We start from the raw sequence: 25,103 nt of genomic DNA, 5'->3' as shown, positions 1-25,103 counted from the left end.
GGAAATAAATCAGAGTTAATAAGATGAAGGAGGTAGAGGAAGAACAGAGCAGAAGAAATGGCATCTTTTATAATGTAAGGTGAGACAGATCGTAAGTGGTTCTCACGAACTTCATATTAGTTCAAAATTGGTGCAAGATGGTAGAGTTTGCAGGGATGATGACTGAGCGACTTCACTTTCACTTTTCAGTTTCCTGCATTGGAGAAGGAAATGGCAACCCACTCCAGTGTTCTTGCCTGGAGAATCCCAGGGACGGGGGAGCCTGGTGGGCTGCCGTCTATGGGGTCGCACAGAGTCGGACACGACTGAAGTGACTTAGCAGCAGCAGCAGGAATCTTTGCAAATTGTGCTGAAAAATTTGGGTTTTACTTAGAGGCCCCAGAATAATTTTGAGAAATGTTTGCCTTATGTGTGCAGAGGCAGAGTGTGCACTTGACCTGAGGACAGTATGTATTTTAGAAAGATAACCCTCAGCTGATTGAGGAATAGAAATTGGATGAAGGAAGACTGGAAGCAAGAAGACTGACTTTGAGGTTCTTGAAGTCACTCAGGCAAATGTCTGTGTTTGTCTCTCCCTAAATTCAGCTGAATATGAGAGAAAGGAAGGCAACCCATTTCCCTGGATCCATGTCCTCACTCTGCTGATGCGCCTAATGTAGTTGATTGTATGGGGAGGGGGTTTCATGATTTTTATAATATTAGGCAGTATTTCTAGCAATTGTTGAGAGGAAGTGAGCCATCTGTGCTCTGCCAGGAAAGGCATCCTATCTTCTGCTATGGTGACATTGGGAACGTGGCCTTTGCATACTAGGGCAATGTTTCCTGGCAATCAGAAAACATCTCACAGAAGTATTCTAGAAGTGGTTGCATCACTCTCTAAGAGACCCCCATTTGTCTACAAGAGCGACAAGCAGGAAAAAACAGTGCCCACTTACTCTAATGACACCCAAAACCAGCAGCATCTACTCTAGAGAGATACAAGTAGGGTAGCTGATTTGACAGTGATTGAGCGCACTTGTGAACCTTTTTTCTCCTAGGAAATCAGAATAGCAAACATAGTAGTAAAGTATGTTGATGCAAAGCTTTCCAAATCAGAGCTTTTCTGATCCGCTTGTCAGATGGATCAGTCTCATAGAGTTGTAAGAGATGATCAGGGCTGCTTTTCTTGATCTGGTGAATGTGTAGTTTATCTTCTCTGTTGCTGGCTGTTTGCTTCTGCTATGGCTGAAGAGGGAGGGGAAAATGTGATTCATGGTTTGCTATTCATGCTAATACTGACTCAGATATAAGACCTGGGAGCAGGCGTGAAGCACACTGGATCTGAAAATCAGTTACTAGCTTGTATGTGACTTGATTCTAGAACCCTTTTCATTACTATGTTAAGTCTTTCTTACTGCTGCAGAACAAATGACCACACACTTAGTCACTTAAAAGAGCACAAATTTAGGGAATTCCCTGGTGGTCCAGTGGTTAGTACTATGTACTTTCATTGCCGAGTATGTGGGTTCTATCCCTGGTCAGGGAACTAAGATCCTGCAAGCCTTGTGGCATAGCCAAAAAAAAGATAAAGAACACAAACATATTATCTCAAAGTATCTGTGGGTTAGGAATTCAGCATGCTTCAACTATTCCTCTGCTCAGGATTTCACAATGCTGAAAGCAAGGTCTTGGTCAGCTGTGTTCTCATCTGGAGGATTGACTAGGGAAAAACTTGATTGCAAACTCCTTCAATCAAGGAGGTTGTTGACAGTGTTAATTTTCTTGCAGATACAGGGCTGAGGCCTCTGTTTTCCTTATGGCTGCCAAGTGCGGGTTGATCTCAGCTTCTAGAGGCTACCCATCGTACCATGCCACATGGCCCTCCCTTCTGCACCATGAGCTGGCCACTACGTGACCAGGAGCTGAATGTCTCTTTAAAATTTTCAGTCTTTTTTATGGGCTCACCTGATTAGGTCAGGCCCACCCAGGATAATCCCCCTTTTGCTTAACGTAAAGTCAACTGATTAGGGATCTTAACTCTATCTTGAAAGATATCTTCTGCTATATAACATAACATAACCATGGATTAATATCCTATCATACTCACAAGTTGGACTTGCATTCAAGGGGAGGGGATTGTTCAGGACGTGTATACCAGGAAGTGGGAATCTTGGGGTTATCTTAGCATTTTGCCACAACTACCTACCAGCTTTTATTCATAGGCAGCCCCCCAAAACCTATGGAGAATATTTTCTATTTTGCAAGCAGGTGTATTCTCAGTCTATCCCTGATCAGGTTGACTCTCAGGTGATATGAGATTTGTGGTTGGTAAATTAAGTGCTATGTGGACATGAAAGACTGTAACCTTGGAGCCAAGGAGGCTTCTGGATGTGAGTTCTTTTCTAGAGCCACCATTTCAAAGTAATAACATGTTTAAAAAATTATCACTGTTTTATTGTCATACATTTAAATGGTTTATAATTTTTTTATTAATAGGGTCAAGGGGCACAATTTTAAGGTTTATTTGTCTTTGATAGATATTGCAAAATTAGAGTTTAAGAAGGGTGGCAGTGGTGACCACTTTGAAGTGTTCACAGTTTACCTTGTATAAGAAAGTTTCAGGGGTCTGGGACTGTGTTTACTCAAGGGTGAGAGAGAGTGGCCTCTCTGAATGGGATGAGGCAGGACATGGGATTTGACTCCTACCATTAAACAACTCTTCAAAGACCTAACATCTCAATTCTTACTTTGTTAAGTGTTTGTTTTGTTTTGTAGTTGCTAAGTCATGTCTGACCCTTTGCAGTGGCTTCTAATTTCTTTTACTTTGGCATTCCCCTTATTATTGATTAAATGTTACTTTAAAACAGTGCAATGAGTTAATTAGCAATGAACACATCTAGGGACAAGAGTGGCTTTTCAGAGTGACTTTCTTATTTGCAGCCAAGGTCACTGTAGAGTCAAGGGCATGGTTTTCTGTTTTTTTTTTTTTTTTAATATAAGTATAGTTGATAGATAATATTATGTAAGTTATTGGTGTACAATGTAGTGATTAAAAATTTTAAAGTTATATTCCATTTATAGTTATAAAATATTGGTTTTATTCCCTGTGTTGCACAGTATATCCTTGCAGTTTATTTTATACGAAGAATCCTTTGGAAAAATGGAGTAGGCATCATAGTCAACAAAAGAGTCTGAAATGCAGTACTTTGAAGCAATCTCAAAAATGACAGAATGATCTCTGTTCATTTCCAAGGCAAACCATTCAATATCACAGTAATCCAAGTCTATGCCCCAACCAATAATGTTGAAGAAGCTGAAGTTGAACGATTCTTTGAAGATCTACAACACCTTCGAGAACTAACACCCCAAAAAGATGTCCTTTTCATTATAGGGGACTGGAATGCGCAAGTAGGAAGTCAAGAAATACCTGGAGTAATTGGGGAAATTTGGCCTTGGAGTACAGAATGAAGCGGGGCAAAGGCTAACAGAGTTTTGCCAAGAGAATGCACTGGTCATAGCAAACACCCTCTTCCAACAACACAAGAGAAGACTTGTGTTGGATGTGGACATGGACATACACATGGATATCACCAGATAGTCAACACCGAAATCAGATTAATTATATTCTTTGCAGCCAAAAATGGAGAAGCTCTGTATAGTCAGCAAAAACAAGACCAGGATCTGACTGTGGCTCAGATCATGAACTCCTTAATGCAAAATTCAGACTGAAATTGAAGAAAGTAGGGAAAACCACTAGACCATTCAGGTATGACCTAAATCAAATCCCTTATGATTATACAGTGGAAGTGACAAATAGACTCAAGGGACTAGATCTGATAGAGTGCCTGAAGAACTATGGACAGAGGTTCGTGACATTTTACAGGAGGCAGTGATCAAGACCATTGCCAAGAAAAAGAAACGCAAAAAGGCAAAATGTTTGTCTGAGGAGGCCTTACAAACAGCTATGAAAAGAAGAGTAGTGAAAGGCAAAGGAGAAAAGGAAAGATACACCCATCTGAATGCAGCATTCCAAAGAATAGCAGGGAGAGACAAGAAAGCCTTCCTCAGCGATCAGGCAAAGAAATAGAGGAAAACAACAGAACGGGAAAGACAAGAGATCTCTTCAAGAAAATGAGTGATACCAAAGGAATCTTTCATGCAGAGATGGGCACAATAAAGGACAGAAATGGTATGGACCCAACAGAAGCAGAAGATATTAAGAGGTGGCAAGAATACACAGAACAACTGTACAAAAAAGATCTTCATGACCCAGATAATCAAGATGGTGTGATCACTCACCTACATCCAGACATTCTGGAAAGCAAAGTCAAGTGGGCCTTAGGAAGCATCACTATGAACAAAGCTAATGGAGGTGATGGAATTCCAGTTGAGCTATTTCAAATTCTAAAAGATGATGCTGTGAAAGTGCTGCACTCAATATGCCAGCATATTTAGAAAACTCAGCAATGGCCACAGGACTGGAAAAGGTCAGTTTTCATTCCAATCCCAAAGAAAGGCAATGCCAAAGAATGCTCAAACTACTGCATAATTGCACTCATCTCACACGCTAGCAAAATAAAGCTCAAAATTCCCCAAGCCAGGCTTCAATAGTACATGAACTGTGAACTTCCAGATGTTCAAGCTGGTTTTAGAAATGGCAGAGGAGCCAGAGATCAAATTGCCAACATCCTCTGGATCACTGAAAAAGCAAGAGAGTTCCAGAAAAACATCTATTTCTGCTTTATTGACTGTGCCAAGGCTTTTGACTGTGTGGATCACAAGAAACTGTGGAAAATTCTTCAAGATATGGGAATACCAGACCACCTTACCTTTCTCCTGAGAAATCTGTATGCAGGTCAGGAAGCAACAGTTAGAACTGGACATGGAACAACAGACTGGTTCAAAATTGGGTAAGGAGTACGTCAAGTCTGTATATTGTCACCCTGCTTATTTAACTTATATGCAGAATACATCATGAGAAACACTGGGCTGGATGAAGCACAAGCTGGAATCAAGATTGCAAGGAGAAATATCAATAACCTCAGATACACAGATGATACCACCCTTATGGCAGAAAGCAAAGAAGAACTAAAGAGCCTCTTGATGAAAGAGAGTGAAAAAGTTGGCTTAATTGGACAAGATTGAGTGACTGAACTGAACTGAGCTTTTATGTTTTATCTCCTGCCTCTTATTCAGTCAGTCAGTTCCGTCACTCAGTCATAGCCGACTCTTTGCGACCCTATGGACTGCAGCACTCCAGGCTTCCCTGTCCATCACCAACTCCTGGAGTTTACTCGAACTCATGTCCATTGAGTTGGTGATGCCATCCAACCATCTCATCCTCTGTTGTCCCCTTCTCCTTCTGCCTTCAATATTTCCCACCATCAGGGTCTTTTCAAATGAGTCAGTTCTTCTCATCAGGTGGCCAAAGTATTGGAGTTTCAGCTTCAGCATCAGTCCTTCCAATGAATATTCAGGACTAATTTCCTTTAGGATGGACTGGTTGGCTCTCCTTGCTGTCCAAGGGACTCTCAAGAGTCTTCTCCAACACCACAGTTCAAAAGCATCAGTTCTTCGGCACTCAGCTTTCTTTATAGTCCAACTCTCACATCCATACATGACTACTGGAAAAACCATAGCTTTGATTAGACAGACCTTTGTTAGTAAAGTAATGTCTCTGCTTTTTAATATGCTGTCTAGGTTGGTCATAGCTTTTCTTCCAAGGAACAAGCGTCTTTTAATTTCATGGCTGCAGTCACCACCTGCAGTGATTCTGGAGCCCCCCAAAATAAAGTCTCAGTTTCCATTTTTTCTGCATCTATTTGCCTTGAAGTGATGGAACCGGATGCCATGATCTTCATTTTCTGAATGTTGAGGTTTAAGCCAACTTTTTCACTCTCCTCTTTCATTTTCATCAAGAGGCTCTTTAGTTCTTTGCTTTCTGCCGCAAGGGTTGTATCATCTGTGTATATGAGGTTATTGATATTTCTCCCTGAAATCTTGATTCCAGCTTGTGCTTCATCCAGCTCAGCATTTCACATGATGTACTCTGCATATAAGTTAAATAAGCAGGGTGACAATATACAGCCTTGACGTACTCCTTTCCTGATATGGAACCAGTCTGTTCTACCTCTTATTGCTCCTCCCTGTTTCCCTCTTCCCACTGGCAACCACTAATATTTCTCTGTATCTGTGAGTTTGCTGCTTTTTGGCTACTATTTACTAGTTTGTTGTATTTTTCAAGTCCTACATATAGGAAATATTATACTGTATTTGTCTTTTTTTTTGTCAGTCTAATTTATTTCACTTAGCATAAACCCTCTAAGTTCAGCCATATTGCTGCAAATGACAAAATTTCATTCTTGTATGGCTGAGTAGTATTCCATTGTGTATAGATACCACATCTTCTTTATCCATTCATCTGATAATGGACAGTTAGGTTGATTCTGTATCTTAGCAATTGTAAATAATGTTCCTATTGACATTGCAGTGCATTTGTCTTTTTGAATCGGTGTTTTTGTTTTTGTCAGATATATACCCAGCAGTAGAATTTCTGGGTCATATGATAGTTCTGTTTGTAGTTTTTTGAGAAACCTCCATAGTATCTTCCACAGTGGGTGCACCAATTTACATTCCCACCAAGTGGGAATATACAAGGGAATATACAAGGGTTCCCTTTTATATTTTTGCCAACATTTTTTATTTGTGGTCTTTTTGATGGTAGTTATTCCGACAGGTATGAGGTGTTATCTTATTGTAGTTTTGATTTGAATTTCCTGGATGATTTGTGATGTTGTGCACCTTTTCCTGTGGCTCTTGACCATCTGCATCTCCTCTTGGGAAAAATGTCTATTCAGTTCTGCCCATTTTTAATTGGGCTGTTTAGTTTTTGATGTTAAGTTGTATAAGATGTTTGTATATGTTGGGTGTTAATCCCTTATCAGTTATGTAATTTGCTTGAATGTTTTCCCATTTAGTAAGTTGTCTTTTCACTTTGCTGATGGCTTATTTGGTATTCAAAAGTTTTTAATTATTGATTCCATTCATTTATTTTTGCTTTTATTTCCTTTGTTTTAGGAGCTGGATCAAAAAAAAAATAGTGGTATGATTTGTGTCAAAGATTGTTCTGACTATGTTTTCTCTAAGAGTTTTATGGTATCTGTATGGTATGATGAAGATATTTAGGTTTTTAATCCACTTTGAGCTTATTTTTATATGTATGTTAGAGAGTGTTCTAATTTCATTCTTTTACATGTAGTTGTCTAGTTATCCCAGTATCACTTATTGAAAAGACTGTCTTTTTTCTGTTGTATATTCCACCCCCCCACTTTTTTTGTGGTAAGATTAATTGACAATAAGTGCATGGACTTATTTCTGGGCTCTCTATTGTTTTTCATTGATCTATATGTCTGTTTTTGTGCCAGTACCATATTATTTTCATGACTATAGCTTGAAACAGACTTCAGACTGAAGTCAGGGAGCATGATTCCTCCAGCTCTATTCTTTGTCCTCAAGATTGTTTTGGCTATTTGTGTCTTTTGTGTTTTCACGCAAGTTTTCCAATTATCTTGGAAATTATCTTTCCAATTTGTCTTGGTTCTGTGAAAATGCCATTGGCCTTTCGATAGGGATTGAAATGAACCTATAGATCATAGGGCATGGTTTTCTATGTTCTGCTTCTTTGTGTATTTCAGAGAAAAATTGCTTCTATACTATATACATTGTGGGGTTAATTTACTCGTAAATTAATATGTATATAAAAACAGTATTTGAGTTTCAGGCCTTAAATTTTATGTGCACATTTGGAAGAATAATACTGGTGACAATGCGGAGTTCTTTATTAATCATTCATTCATTGACAAATATTTTTGGAATGCATATTATGTGCCAAGCACTATTCTAGATGCAGAGGATACATAAGTGAATTAAACAGCCCAAACCTCCTCTCCTTGTGGTACTTACATTTTTATAGAGGGAGACATTATATGCCATGGTGAAGACTTTAGTCTTAGTGTTTTTGAAATATCTTGATGTATTGCCTTTGATTCACATCCTGTAAAGCCTGTAGAAGAATAAAGGGATGTATTATTTGCATTTTCTAAATGTGAAATTGAGGATCAGATTGACTGTAGGATTTATCCAAGGCCACGTGGTGCATAGAGGGGAGAGTTGCAGGACCTGATATTTGGTATTCTTGGGAACAAGGCAGGTACAGAGCCACTAGATTCTTGGGTTACCCACCAATAACTGAGTGATGTCATGATACAGTGACTTATCAACTGGAATGCCTAAGATCTTTCAAGCATTTACTTTCTTGCAGGAAAATTTGTGGTATAATAATATTCTATAGACAGTAGTGGGAGGAGTATTGGACTAAGAATCTTCTGGAGAAGACCTGTAATGGGTGAATAATGGGAAAGGAATAATCGTGTGCTTACACTTGCTTACACTACACTTGTGTGGAGTTTCAATTACAAAACACATTTGTAGTCATTTCTTGTCACTTATCTCCATGATCTTGAGAGAGAAGCAGAATTGGTGCTTATCTCCATTTCCCAGATGAGGAAAGTTGAGTCATAGAGAAGTTAAGTGAGTTGGCTCAGGCTTCATGTTTAATCACTGGCAGAATGTCATGATCAGATCAGATCAGTCACTCAGTCGTGTCCGACTCTGAGACCCCATGAATTGCAGCACGCCAGGCTTCCCTGTCTATCACCAACTCCCAGAGTTCACTGAGACTCACGTCCATCGAGTCAGTGATGCCATCCAGCCATCTCATCCTCTGTCATCCCCTTCTCCTCTTGCCCCCAATCCCTTCAAGCATCAGAGTCTTTTCCAATGAGTCAACTCTTAGCATGAGGTGGCCAAAGTACTGGAGTTTCAGCTTCAGCATCATTCCTTCCAAAGAAATCCCAGGGCTGATCTCCTTCAGAATGGACTGGTTGGATCTCCTTGCAGTCCAAGGGACTCTCAAGAGTCTTTTCGAACACCACAGTTCAAAAGCATCAATTCTTCAGCGCTCAGCCTTCTTCACAGTCCAACTCTCACATCCATACATGACCACAGGAAAAACCATAGCCTTGACTAGATGAACCTTTGTTGGCAAAGTAATGTCTCTGCTTTTGAATATGCTATCTAGGTTGGTCATAACTTTTCTTCCAAAGAGTAAGCATCTTTTAATTTCATGGCTGAAGTCACCATCTGCAGTGATTTTGGAGCCCAAAAAGATAAAGTCTGACACTGTTTCCACTGTTTCCCCATCTATTTCCCATGAAGTGTTGGGACCAGATACCATGATCTTCGTTTTCTGAATGTTGAGCTTTAAGCCAACTTTTTCACTCTCCTCTTTCACTTTCATCAAGAGGCTTTTTATTTTTTTATTTTTTAAAATTTTATTTTATTTTTAAACTTTACAATATTGTATTGGTTTTGCCAAATATTGAAATGAATCCGCCACAGGTACCCATGTGTTCCCCATCCTGAACCCTCCTCCCTCCTCCCTCCCCATACCATCCCTCTGAGTCATCCCAGTGCACCAGCCCCAAGCATCCAGTATCGTGCATCGAACCTGGACTGGCAACTCATTCCATATATGATATTATACGTATTTCAATGCCATTCTCCCAAATCATCCCACTCTCTCCCTCTCCCACAGAGTCCAAAAGACTGTTCTATACCTCAGTGTCTCTTTTGCTATCTCGTATACAGGGTTATTGTTACCATCTTTCTAAATTCCATATATATGTGTTAGTATACTGTATTGGTGTTTTTCTTTCTGGCATACTTCACTCTGTATAATAGGCTCCAGTTTCATCCACCTCATTAGAACTGATTCAAATGTATTCCTTTTAATGGCTGAGTAATACTCCATTGTGTATATGTACCACAGCTTTCTTATCCATTCATCTGCTGATGGACATCTAGGTTGCTTCCATGTCCTGGCTATTATAAACAGTGCTGTGATGAAAACTGGGGTACACGTGTCTCTTTCAATTCTGGTTTCCTCAGTGTGTATGCCTAGCAGAGGCTTTTTAGTTCCTCTTCACTTTCTGCCATAAGTGTGGTGTCATCTGCATATCTGAGGTTATTGATATTTCTCCTGGCAGTCTTGATTCCAGCTTGTGCTTCTTCTAGCCCAGCGTTTCTCATGATGTACTCTGCATATAAGTCAGCTTAAAACAAATTAATTAAATTTTGGAATGGATAAGATATACACAAAGGCACAAAATGTGAAAGGCACAAAAGGGTAGATGGTAAAAAGGGAGACTTTTTCAGATCTCCCTTCCCAGTCATCTAGCTCCCAGGTAATCAGTTTTGTTTTTCCCCAATTTGAGGATCACCCTCTTAGGTCCATTGCCTTCAATTTGCCCATTGACTGTTCATGGGGAGAACAGTGAGAACAATTCGTTCATCCATCCATCCACCCATACACCAGTATTTTTTGAATACTTACAAAAAATAATAGGTCTCTTCTTTCTGCTAGCTGGTCTGAGAAAGCAATCAAATATCAATAACCCCAGATATGCAGATGACACCACCCTTATGGCAGAAAGTGAAGAGGAACTAAAAAGCCTCTTGATGAAAGTGAAAGAGGAGAGTGAAAAAGTTGGCTTAAAGCTCAACATTCAGAAATGTTGTGTGTGTACATGGTACTATGATAGAGTCTGGATTTGCTGAGACAAAAGTTACAGTCCTTGACCTCAAAGAGCAGACATTTTTCAGTAATGTCTTGAATCTTCCATCCCTATTAAAGCTTATGTCTCTCTTAATTAGGTCTCTTCTTTCTGCTAGCTGGTCTGAGAAAACAATTTATGTTAAAATTTTAATGGCTGATTATATGCTGTGCTTTCTAGATAATATCTGTAGTTAATCTTGTGCTCAGTGCTCAGTCATGTCTGACTCTTTCTGACCCCATGGACTGTTGCCCACCAGTGTCCTCTGTCCATAGGATTTTCCAGGCAAGAATACTGGAGTGGTTGCCATTTTCTCCTCCAGGGTATCTTTCTGACCCAGTGATTGAACCTGTGCCTCCTAAATTGCAGGCAGATTCTTCATTCACTGAGCCACCTGGGAAGTCCTACTCTGTAGGTAATGAGGGTTTTCAGTTCAAAGGGTTTATTTAATGTAAATATATAGAAAAACATCAGGAAGAAGCCATTTTTTAAAGAGTAGAGTCAGATAGCTTTTTATCCTTTTTAGGAAGGCTGTAGTGTACAAATCATTAACTTCTCTGTGTATCAGTTTTATCCTCTGTAAAATGAGGATGATAATAGTACAGCAGTATTTATCCCAGAGAGTGTTATAAGGATCTAATTTAGATGAACCGTATAAACAACTTAGTGAAATGCCTGGCATATATTAAATTGACACAATTGTTGTAACTGTTACCATTGTAATCAACATCACATAGTAAGTGTCCAGATCTACCTGTCACAGGCCTGCCTGTTGAATGGTTCCTCTGCCTCCACATTCCTAGAGGCAGGCACACTGTTCACATCAATGGTCAGGGCCCAGCAGTCTTCATCTGTTATTAAAGAAAGACAAGAAAGCAAACAAACAAAAAACAGTAGTACGGAAAAAATGTCAGGTGTCCCTTAAAAGTAAAAAGGACTTGGATGAACTTGCCTTTGGGCTGGAAGACAGATGTAGATATCACAGTACACTACTCACACCACTCTCCTCATCAAGTGTGACCTTTCTGCTCTAGAATCTCTTCTTGACACTTAAATTAAGGGCCTCTGGGGCCCCACCACAGCCCTGCCCTCTCCGAGTTCCTCACGGAGCCATCCTGAGCTCTACCTGTGTGAGAAGCCATATTGAGCAAAAGCCACCAAAGTCCAGCCAATCTAGTGGTTCTGATAGATGACACGTGACAGCACTGATTTTTACTCCTCTGAGACCGGGAATGAATTCCAGCCAGCACAAGTAAAACAAAATTTGAATCCACCTTCCTTTCTCTCTACTCCTTTCCTGATTTTCTCTTGGCTTTCTGTATGTGCTACAAGCTGGGCTGGGCTTAAGTATCGTTTATCTTACTCTTCTGGGAGGGAATTCCAATCACTCTGTAACCCTCATACACGTGTGGCTGGTGAAGGATTATATTGCTTTTTAATATCGCTTTAATTGAGAAGTCAGATCATGACTTAAATTATGGTTCTCCTGTCTTCCATTTCCATTTTCTGCTCATAAAATGCTCAGTTAATAACCAGAGATCATAGTTCTTCCCGAAAGACCAGGAGGAGCTGGCTCTGATAAAGGGGCTAGTTCTCCAAGTTCAGGTGATCATTCAAATTCTCATTAAGAATATATTTCTAGAGAATCTTTCATATTTCCTAAGAAAGAATATTTAATAAAGAAAACACATTTCCTCACGGGCAGGCGGGGGTGGGGTGATGGTGATTATGGGTAGGTTGTGAGTGGAGTATGAGAGGATGATACATATGTGTTCTTAATAGAACCTCTGCAGATTGCCTGTAGAGATAGTATATTTTGGGCAATTAGATAATTCTGAATAAAACACAATGTGTAAATGGCTTCTGAGTCATGCATATAAAATGTTTCTAAAAATTCTTCAAAAGGAAATCATTGCTTCCTCTGCATCAGGCCTGATAGGCTGGATTTATTGACTCACGGGTGCATAGAATTGGATCATTCATAAATGCTGGATCATGCTGCACTTTTATCATTTGTTCTTCCGGGATTCATCTTTAGAAATTTAGTGATTTAACAATAGATACTGAGGCTCCAAGGTGGAAGCCTGCTTTGTGATTTTAAGGACCAGGGAAAAAAAAAAAAGCTAGCTTGGCAATAGTAGTGAGCGTTAGAAGATGAAGTAGCCTGGGCCAAGGATCATGAAGGTCTTGGATTTAACTGTGAAGTGAGAAGTCATTGATGGGGATTGAGGGGTTGATTAGAGGAGTGATGTGGTATAAATTGCATTTTCACATGACCACTGTTATTGCTACTTTGAAAAGAACTTTGATATGGGGAAGAGCTGATCAAGGATTGATGCGGGGTCTCAGTTAATGGGTGCTTCCTATGGTTCAGCTGAGAGATGGCGGTGGTTTGAACCAGGGAGGTAGTGTTGGCAGGCATGAGAGATGGGTGGTTTTGCAATTTGAAGATAGAGCCTGCAAAAGTTGTTGGGAAGGTGGAAGGAAGTCAAGACTTAAAACTTGATAGTCCTTTTAATTTTGTAATCCACATATGCTTTTAATGGTACCTCTATTTAAATTCTTCATTTCAGGTAACCAAAAGTCTCCATTTTCTGATGATACCAGAGTTACAGTGTTACAGAGTTTTTCCTTCAGTGCACTAATTGGCTCACTCTAAAGATTTACTTAACCAACCAAAAGAATAATATTTATGTCCATTAGGTTTTTTTTTTTTTTGCACACAGCCATTTCCAATAATTCTGATTAGAGTAACAAAAGACACTGGGTTTTTAAAAAATGATTTTTCCCCCCTGCCTTTGGAAAGAAATGAAAGTTTTTTAAAAATGGTATATGTTCTATGTGATCTAGTGTGACTAGTTTTTTAATTGATTACTTTGTTTTTAAGGTTCATCTGTGATGATGTATACAGCTAAAGTTCTTTAATTTTCATTGCTGAATAATAATTCTGTGTATAAATACACATATAGCAAATAATTCATTTTCCTGGCAATGGTCATTTAAGTTGTTTGTAGATTCTTGCTGTTAGAAACAATGCTGCTATGAATGTCTTTGTACATGCCTTCTGATGCATGAGGTTATTTTCTTTTTACTGAGTTGTAAGTTATTTTTGTATTCTAGTTGCAAGTCTCTTAACAGATGTATTACTCTGATTCTTGGAAGTTAGGTTCTCTGGTACACAACTCTAGCCTATTTTTTCTCATTGCTTTGAGCGTGTGATTCCAATGTCTTTTGGCTTTCAGTGTTGCCTTTGATAAATCAGACATCAGTCTAATCATTCTTTTGTAATTGTTTTCCTGTGGACACTTTTCAAATATTCTTTTTGCTTTAGTGTTATGTTTTTCTCTTCACTATGATGTTGGTAGATGTGACTTTCTTTTTATTTATATTATTCAGTATTCAGCTCGTTACTTCTATCTGAATAATGGAATATCATTAGTATACTTACATACATAACTAGGAGAAGAATAATTTTGCTGTATAGTATATATATTTTCAGTTTTATTACAGAATGCCAAGCTATTTTCCCAGAGAAGGCAATGGCACCCCACTCCAGTACTCTTGCCTGGAAAATCCATGGACGGAGGAGCCTGGTAGGCTGCAGTCCATGGGGTCCGGACACGACTGAGCAACTTCACTTTCACTTTTCACTTTCATGCATTGGAGAAGGAAATGGCAACCCACTCCAGTATTCTTGCCTGGAGAATCCCAGGGACGGGGAAGCCTGGTGGGCTGCTGTGTATGGGGTCGCACAGAATCGGACACGACTGAAGTGACTTAGCAGCAGCAGCAGTAGCAGCAAGCTATTTTCCAAAGAGTTTAACTGATTTATAGTAGTTTGTGACAATTTCCATTGCTTCTCATTCTACAAATATTTGGTATTGTCAGATTGTTAAATTTTAGCTAATCTGGTGGCTATGTATTATAACCGTATTGTGGTTTTTAATTTGAATTTTTGTATTACTAATGGCTTTTCATATATTTACTGATTTCCCAGATTAATAGTGAGTTTTCATATATTTAGTGGCCATTTTCATTTCCTGTTTTGCAAGTTGTCTATACAGGTATTTTACCCATTAAAAAAAAAGAATTGTCTCTTACTTTATTGTAAGATTTCTTTATTATAATAATAATTATGATTCCTTTGTTATTTATACACGCTTCAAATGTCTTCTGTGGTTTTCCTTTTGTGTTTTTTGGATAAAAAAGTTTTAAATGTGAATGTGTTCAAAGTATACAATTGTTTCCTTTAGGATAAATAAAAATCTTCCTTTAAGTCACAAATATGTTTGTTCACTTATATTATTTTGTTTTATTTTTAAATTAGTATTTTCTCTTATATATTTAGTTTATTATCCACCTAGGATTTATTTTTGTATATTCAATGAGGTTAGAATCAAATTAAAACATTTTTTTTTCCATAAAGATATTCAGTTGTCCTAGTTCAGTTCAGTTGAGTCACTCAGTCATATCCGACTCTTTGCAACCCCATGAACCGCAGCATGCCAGGCCTCCCTGTCCATCACCAACTGCCAGAGTCTACCCAAACCTATGTCCATTGAGTCGGTGATGCCATCCAACCACATCTCATCCTCTGTCGTCCCCTTCTCCTCCTGCCCTCAGTCTTTCCCAGCATCAGGGTCTTTTCAAATGAGTCAGCTCTTCACATCAGGTGGCCAAAGTATTGGTTTCAGCTTCAACATCAGTCCTTCCAATGAACACCTAGAACTAATCTGCTTTAGGATGGACTGGTTGGATCTCCTTGCTGTCCAAGGGACTCTCAAGAGTCTTCTCCAACACCACAGTTCAAAAGCATCAATTCTTCAGCGCTCAGCTTTCTTTATAGTCCAACTCTCACATCCATACATGACCACTGGAAAAACCATAGCCTTGACAAGATGAACATTTGTGAACAAAGTAATGTCTTTGTATCATCAAATAACAAGTCTGATTCCCTTGTTCTGCACTGTCATCTTTGGCATGAAAAGTGGAAGTGTTAATTGCTCAGCTGTGTTTGACTGTTTTTGACCATGAGCTATAGCCCTCCAGGTTCCTCTGTCCATGGAATTCTCTAGGCAAGAATACTGGAACAGGCAGCCATTCCCTTCTCCAGGGGAACTTCCTGACCCAGGAGTCGAACCCCAGTCCCCCACATCTGAGGCAGATTCTTTACTGTCTGTGCCACCAGGAAACCCCCATCTTTGGCATAGTGTTGTTTATACATGGCTCTGTTTTTTTCTGATCTTTTCCACTGGTCTGTTTGTTTATGCTTGTACCACTGTCACACTTTCTTAGTAATTGTAGCTTTTTAATGTCTTGATTTTTCACAGAACAAGGTCTACCATATTTTATTAATCTTCAAGTATGTCTTGGATATTTTTGGCATTTTGAAATTGCATACTAATTTTAGAATCAGCATGTTAATTACCGTAACAAATAATCAAAACAAGCAAAATATTCTGGGATATGATAAAGATATTGTTTTGAAATATGTATCGATTTGGTAAAAATTAATTTATAATGTTATATTTTTCCTGTATCAAATCATATTATACCCTTCTATTCAATTGTCTTATTTAGCTCAATAATACTTATACTGTTTTATATAGAGTTATGACATGTACTTTTGTAGACTTATCCTAGGTATTGGTGTTTTTGAAGTTATTATATATTAAATTTTTTTCCTTTTAAATTTGTTGTTGGTTAAGGAATTGCAACTGAGTTTTAAAAACTCACTGTGAATCCATCAACTTCGCTAAACTCATTTCTTAATTCTAATAATGTATCTGTAAAGTCTTTGGATTTCACTGTGTAGAAACATATAATCTGCAAACAATGACTATTTTATTTCTTCATTTATAATCCTTATTGTCTTTTTTTTTTTTTTTTGCTCTACTGCACAGTCTAGGATCTCTTGTCCATTGCTGAATAAATTTGGTGAGAGTAGTTTCCTTGTCTCTTGCTGATTTCAGAGAGAAGAATTTTGACATTTCCTCATTAACTATGACCTTTGTGTATATTTTTATAACTAACCTTTATAAGCAGAGGGCTTCCCTGGTGGCTCAGAGGGTAAAGCGTCTGCCTGCAACGCGGGAGACCTGGGTTTGATCCCTGGGTTGGGAATATCCCCTGGAGAAGGAAATGGCAACCCACTCTAGTACTCTTGCCTGGAAAATCCCATGGATGGAGAAATCTGGTAGGCTACAGTCCATGGGATCGCAAAAAGTCAGACACAATTGAACGACTTTACTTTATAAGCTGAAGATCTTTCTATTTCTGATTTGGCCACTTCTGAAGAGAATGTGAGAAAATACCCATCTTGAAAGCTGAATATTTTTACAGTTGTTTATCTACACCTGCTACTCAGTGTCAAAGCCAATAAGATTTAGTTTCAGCTTTTATTATTGGCACCTAGTTGTGAGTGCTACAATTTTTGTCTCAGCCAGATTTTCATGGATAACAAGAAAACACAAAATCTTAGCATCATTCCACAGTTAGTCTGCATCTCTCAAGAGCCTGTAGATTGACTGGTGTGGCTCTGATTCAGGCTGTGTTTCTGTGTCCTTGTGTTCTAGATAATTCTCTTGAATGATCTTTTTCTTCGTTTTAATTAGACTAATAGTATTTTCTCTTAACTTGATATTTAATTCATTTCTGGTCAGTATCATTATTGATATTTGAAATCTGCATCTTGTTAGGTATTTTTAACTTATCCTGTATATATATCGCCATTTCTCTCATTTCCTTTTCTGGTTTGAATACTTCACTGTTTAATTACCCTATTTATCTTCTAGTAGGATTAGTGGTTATTCACTCTTTGTCTATTTTTTAGGGATTACTCTAGAAATTATCAGTTGTATTTTTCACTTATGAAAATCTTTTAATTATGACAACTTTATCCTTTTCCCCCAAAATCAATTCCCGTTGGAACATTAACTTTATTTATCCCCTCCCAATTAAATTCTAAAGTGTGTGTGTGTGTGTGTGTGTAAAACCTCAATTTATTATTTTATTCTTCCACAGAATCAACGCTTATTTAGGTATACCCATACATTTATCTTTTATTCTCCCTTCACTTTTTTCCTGCATCTTAGATTTACTGTTTGTAATAATCATTCTTCTGTCTGATATCCCTTGAGAATTGTCTTATTTTGTACATACTCTGGTGGTGAACTGTCAGTTTTTGTTTGTGTGAAAAGTCTTTATTTTATTAATCCTTCCATGTTCAAGTATATGTTCGCTTGGTAGAGTGTTCTGGCTTGACAGTCATTTTTGTTTCCCACGCTGAAGAATCGTCTAAACATTGTTGCTATTGAGAAGTTAGCTTCCAGTTTAAATTCTACTTCTGTGAAAGTATTTATCAATTTTTAAAAAAGTTTATTTTAAGGTTTTTTTCCTCTGGTTTTTTTTTTGGGGGGGTCTTATTCTGATATAACTAAGTGTCCTTTTCTTTTTGTTCTATTTAGTTTTTGTTGACCTTGAATATGCGGCTTGCTGTATTTCATCAGTTCTGGTAAATTCAGACATTATTTCTTCTAACACTGACTCTGTCCACTTGCTTTCTCTCTCTTCCTTTTGGTCTGACTGTATGTATGTTAAGTCTTCTCAATGTGTTCTCTGTATCTCTAACACTATATTTTTACATTTTCGGTGCTCTCTTCCTGATTTTGATTTTTTTCTAAATGTCTTTCACTTCACTGATTCTGATTTCACTTCTGTCTAATCTGCTGTTAAACCTATCCATTGAGTTCTTAATTTCATATTTATATTTTTCAGTAACAGAACTTCAATTTATTTATTTTTAAAGTTTCTGTTATAGTAGTTTTTATAGTTTCCAATTTTCTGTCAAAATAGTAATGCTTGGCTTTTATTTCCTTGACTATAATAAACATACCTGGACTGTGTCTGCAATTTCCATTACCCTAAGTGTTGTGGGTCTGTTTCAATTGTCTGTTGCTTTTGCTAGCTCTCCTTTATGTCTCCTGCTTATATCTTGTTTTTCTTTATTGTTTTCTTAAAATTATATTGGAAAATTTATATGTAGAAATAACTTAAGTTCTAGGATATTACCTCTTATCCAATGCAGATTTTAATTTTCCTCTCTGTTAATAAGATCCATTCCTTTCAGGTCTCAGAAACAGTAAAGAATATTTTACCCCCATCTGTGGTGCATGCTGAGCTTTGGCTTTTTCCCTCTAGCTCTGTGAAATCACCTAAAGCAGGTGCTTATATTATCTTATCCTTACATACTGAGATATGTAATGAGATATATCTCATTACACACCAGCCTGACTTCCAGCTGCCAGCATCTGCATCTCTTTGCCTGAGGGCTTTCCCTAATAGCCACACATAGGCCAGCAGTGCCAGACAAGGAGTAATTCCCTGGAGTCACACTTAACCAATGACTCTTGAGAGTTGGTGTATAAACATCCAATTCCCTTTTCCCTAGTGTGAAGTAATTTTTAGTCCCATGACCTACACGTGACAGAGTTGTGCTGCAGAACTAAAGTTCAGTTACCTACAGTGGGAACTTGTTTAATGGTGCCCTTATTTGTTGCCATTCCTTTAACTTGCTCACTCTCCTATGTGTGTTTTCTAGGATCAACGACTCAGTAAGTTACTTGCACTCAGTTTTGTCTCAGAGAATGAAAAGTCACTGAGCCCAGGTATACCTCAGTCCCAGATACCTTGTCTGGGTCAGTAAACTCTCTCAATGTGAATGTGAACCTGAGTCCTGGATTCATTTGTCTAAATCCACGGTTTCTACTGGAACTTGTTCAGTATTTCTTACTCTCCTATTAACTCCTTGATACTATGTAGACGTTCTTCTTAACCTATCCATTAATATTTTATTAATTTAAAAAGTTTGCGAGAGTTCGTTCAAGTCTCCATCATTGACAAGTGTGGCAACTTCAACTGTTACCTCTTCACACTTTATTTTCTTTCATTCTTTACTTTGGGATCCTGATTAAACATATTTCAAACCTTCTCTTTCTGCCTTGAATATCTTGAATAACCTCTCCTCCATAGTTTCCATCTCTTTTCTCTCTGTATTGTAATCGGAACAGTTTATTTATTTACTTCTATCTTCTAATATAGGGCTTCCCTAATGGCTCATTTGGCAAAAAAAAAAAAACTACCTGAAATGCAGGAGACATGGGTTCAATCCCTGGGTTGGGAAGATCTGGAGAAAGAAATATCAACCCATTCCAATATTCTTGCCTGAAAAATCTCCTGTCAAAGGAGCCTGGCGGGCTATAGTCCAAGGGGTAACAAACAGTCAGACATGACTGAGCGACTAAGCACACATTTTTATCTTCTAGTGTTTCATTTCTTCTATGAACTGTTTCTAACCTGCCATGAAACTATTCTGAATTTTTATTTCACAGTTGTGTTTTCTTCTTTTTTAAACAAATGATTCTGCCTTTTTTTTTACATTCTTTTTCTTTAACATTTCATACATGTTGATTTATAGTATGAGTCCAGCATCTGAAACCCTAGGTCGTCTGTTTTTTTTGTTTGTTTTTCCTTCTGGTGTTTTATTTCCTTGTGTGTTTGTTGGTCCTTGATTGTGAACTCAAATTTGGTTATCGTTAACCTGTGGTAAACTTGGGACTCTAAACTGAGACTTTTCCCCTCCAATGAGAAATTATTTTTGATTCTGCAGAAAGTCAGGAAGTGCTATTGAACACGCATCACTTTTTTTTTTTTTTCCCCCAGTCCAGGGGTCCTTGATCTTATATGTGAGTCTCAGGTTCAGTTTTGTTTGTTTGTTTTTTCTTCTAGCTTTATTGAGATATAATCACTGTATACGTTTAAGGTATATGTGCATGTGTGTGCTAAGTCACTTGAGTCATGTCCAACTCCTTGCAACCTATGGACTATAGCCTGCCAGGCTCCTTTGTCCATGGGGATTCTCCAGGCAAGAATGCTGGAGTGGGTTGCATGCTATCTTCCAGGGGATCTTCCTGACCCAGGGATAAAACCTGCAACTCTTATGTCTCCTGCATTGGCAGCCATGTTCTTTACCACTAGAGCTACCCGGGAATCCCCAAATTTAAGGTATATAACATAATAATTTAACTTATATACACTATGAAATTTATCACAAGTTTAGTAAAGATCCATCATCTCACAAAGATACAAAAATAGAAAAAGTTATCTTCTTTGTAATGAGAACTGTCAGGATTTACTCTTAACTTTCATATGTAACATATGGCATTGCCAGTTATATTTGCCATGTTGTACATTACATTTCTAGGACTTGTTTGTCTATAATTGAAAGTTTGTACATTTTGACTGCCTTCATCCAATTCCTTCTTCCTACACTCCCTCTAATAATCACACATCTGATCTCTTTTGGAGTGTGTTTATTTATTTTTGAAGTATAATTGATCTGTGACACTATGTTACTTCCTGTTGCACAACAGTGATTTGATATTTCTATACATTTCAAGATGATCACAAGTCTAGTTGCCATCTGTCACTTTACAAAGATACTATATAGTTATTGACTACATTCCTCACACTGTACATTTCATATTCATTTATTTTGCAACTGAATGTTTGTATTAACACCTCTTAATTGACCTTACCCATTTCTCTCTTCCCTCCACCCTCTGCCTCTCTGTCAACCACCTGTTTTCTGTATCTATAACTCTGTTTCTATTTTGTTATATTTGTTCACATATTTTATTTTTTAAACCCCACATTATACTAAATCGTGAAGTATTATTTGTTTTTCTTTATGTGACATTCTGCTTAACATAATACCCTGTGCATCCATCCATGGCAAGGTTTCATTCTTTCTTTACGACTGAGTAATATTCCATAGTATGTTTATGCTGCTTCTTTTAAAAAAAATTTTATTTTAATTGGAGGCTAATTCTTTACAATATTGTAGTGGTTTTGCCATGAATCAGCCATGTGTGTACATGTGTCCTCCATCATGAACCCCCTCCCTCCTCCCTCCTATTTGTGCTACTTCTTTAACATTCATCTATTGATGGGCACTTGAGTTGCTTCCATATATTGGGTATTGTAAAAATGGTACAATGTACACAAGGGTGCATAATATCTTTTCTAATTAGTTTTCATTTTCTTTAGATAAATACTCAGGAGTTGAATTGCTGTATCATATGGTGCCTCTCTTTTAACTTTTTGAAGAATCTCCATACTGTTTTCTATAGTGGCTGTACCAATTTACATCCCCACCAACAATGCTCGAGGGTTTCCTTTTCTCTATACCCTCACCAATGTTTGTGATTTGTTGGTAATAGCCATTCTGATGGATTACAAATAAAAACTATCTTACTGTGGTTTCAATTTGTAGTTCCTTGATAATTAGTGATGTTGATCATCTTTTCATATGTCTGTTAGTCATCTGCATGTCTTCTTTGGAAAAATGTCTATTCAGATTCTCTGCCCATTTTATTTATTTTTTAAATTTAAATTTTATTTTTTTAATGAGGTCTTTTTTTTTTTTTTTTTTAGGTCTTTTTTTTTTTTTGATTGTCTTTTTCTTTTGGCTACACTTGGAACATTCAGGATCTTAGTTTTCTCACCGGAGATCAAACACATGCTCCTGCAGTGGAGGTGTAGAGCCTTAACCACTGGACTGCCAGGAAAGTCTCCTCTCTGCCCATTTTAAAATCTGTTTGTTTTTTCCGATTTTGACTTATTTTTTGACACTTTTTGGGTATTAAACCCCTTATTGGATATATAGTTTGCAAATATCTTCTCCCATTCAGTAGGCTGCCTTTTATTTTGTTGACAGACTTTTGCACAGAAAAATAAACTTTTAGTTTGATGTGGTCTTTATTTTTGCTTTTGTTTCCCTTGTCTGAAGAAACTTGTCCAAAAAATATTGCTAAGACCTATGTCAGAGTTTACTGCTTAAGTTGTCTTCTAGAAATTTTATGGTTTCACTTGACTTTAATCCATTTTGAATTTCTTTTTATGTATGATATAAGAAAGTAGTTCAGCTTGATTCTTTTGCATATAGCTGTCCAGTCTTCCCAACACCACTGATTAGATTCAGTTTTTCCATCTTGCTTCAAAGCTTAGTCTACCCATCATAGCTATGATATAAATTCTTTCTTCCAAGCAACCCATGTTTTTTGGATGTACTTACTCTTCATCACTCTGCTATCCACATACTTTCCCCCTCTTATTGGAGATTTCTCTTATTTTCTAAAATTCTAACCATGTAATAAAAATGAGATATTGCCAGGGATCTAGTTATTTTATCACGCAGAAATCTTCAGAGTAGCTGATGTGGCATACTGACAGAAGCAGAAACTCTATTTAGCATATACACACTACTACATATAAAAGAGAGAACTAGTAATGACCTACTGTATAGCACAGGGAATTTTACTCAACACTTTCTAATAACCTATGTCGAAAAAGAATCTAAAAAAAAGTGGACATATTATATGTACAACTGATTCACTTTGCTATACTCCTGAAACTAATATAACATTGTAAATCAACTATATTCTAATACATTTTTAAAAAGAAATTTAATTATATTACATAGAGGGTCTGTGTTGGATAAAATTTTTGACTTTACTATTTAGAAAGATAAACTTCAGTTCATATTCATTTTCTTCTGGTCATTTAGAGCCAATGTTTGTAAGAACCTTAAAATATCACAGTTAACAACATATAAAATACACTTTTTTTGTGAGCTCCTAAACTTGTTCACTATAGGGCCACATTCTATTGGTACTAAATGTGATTTTCTGTTTTGAAATTGATTGCTCAATCAGTAGATTTCAAAGCTACTGCACATTAGAAATACCTAGGAGGACTTTCTAAAACACAAATTTCTTAATTCTAGCCCAGATTAGCTCAGTCATATTCTTGGGTGTTGGGGGACAAGGAAAGTGGAGCCCAGGAACTTACATTTTGAATAAGCTACTAGGTTATTCTAACGTACAATCAGGTTTAGAAGCCATTTATCTAGAAAATGTCTGCTTCGCTTTTGCCAATGAGAGATACTTTAAGGGTTCTTTCCTGAAATTCATCTATCAAGACATTCATTTGCTCATTCTTTTTTTGCCTAATATATTTATTAGGCACATACCAAGTGCTATGGGGAATATAAGATTAATAAAACATCTTCAAGATGTTTATAGTCTATATGATAGGATTAGGTGTACACTCAGATATCTTGTATAAGATATTTGCAATATCATAATCATAAGACAGAAAGGGTCCAGTGCTGAGAAGGTAGTGACCCTGGGAATTTCTTCAGTATTCATTAGGACCGCTAGTGAATGTAAGAAGCTGAGACCTTCATGACTAAAAGCCTGGGGTGGTCAGAAGGAACATAGAAAAATGGAGTTTTCTGGGATCTTGGGGTCAGTTGAGCAGAGATTCAACAATGAGAACAAGAATTTTCTGTTGATTTAACCAGATGTTTGAATTCCCTGGAATTCCAATGGTATAGCAATATACTCTATCATTTTAGACTTTGCTAAATAGCTGCTAAAAATGGCTTTCAGCCTTGAATGGCTGTGCAGTAATAGAACTGTCAGGGGTGGAAATATAACTTCCTGCCAATAAATATTTACTACTAAGGTTTGGATTTATGGCAGCAAATGCCATCTCCATGTTGATTCTCTGCTAGTAAGTTAATGGCCACCTCAGCTGCACTTTCAGTCCCCTAACTATTTCAGTTCATTAGTTGGAAAGGGTAACAACCTATAGGCTGAACCAAGCTTTGACATAGAGCTAGAAGAAGAAAGGGACAAGGAAAGGAAATTATACTGCCTTTGAAATATATGGTTGCAGTTTATTTGCTGTTGTAGAACTAGGACTCTAATAATTCTTTTTGCTTTTAGCTTAATGGGCATCTTCAGTGCACCTTCTTACCACTATCATGGATAAAATCCTTTTCTTGTTTTCTGTCATTGCAGTAAGTTTGTTTCCTTCATAACACTTATCACAGGTTGTAATGATATATATATATATATTTTTTTTTTTTTTTTCCCCCTGTTTACTGTTTCTCTCTCTCCCTAGAATGTAGCTATTTGAGAGGATAGATTGTGTCTGCTTAGTTCATCCTTAGATCCCCAGAGCCTAGAAATGTCTGAAACAGAGTGCTTGGTAAATATTTGCTGAACAAATGAAGTACTAAAGTGCCACAACAGTGTGGGATGCTGAATTGGTGTCTGGTGAAATGAATACAAATTCATTCCCAAATTATTCATTTCACTTTATAAGTAACCTCCTTTTACATTTTTGGACTGCAATTTAGTACACATATTTTCGTTACCTCCATTCTTCTCTAAAGCAGAGAAGTTCCTTCTTAACAGATTTCTGATTGTCTCTCTTGCAATCCATCCTAAAGATGTCAGACCAGTTTTTTTTCTAGAACATTCTATCCTGTCATGTCTCAACAGCATTCAACAGCATCATCCACAGGTTATTTAGAGAATACTA

This window comes from Bos mutus, chromosome 7, assembly GCF_027580195.1.
Source record: "Bos mutus isolate GX-2022 chromosome 7, NWIPB_WYAK_1.1, whole genome shotgun sequence".
In the NCBI taxonomy this organism is placed as follows: domain Eukaryota; kingdom Metazoa; phylum Chordata; class Mammalia; order Artiodactyla; family Bovidae; genus Bos; species Bos mutus.
The sequence above is the reverse complement of the archived record's forward strand: the minus strand, read 5'-3'. Positions refer to the sequence as shown.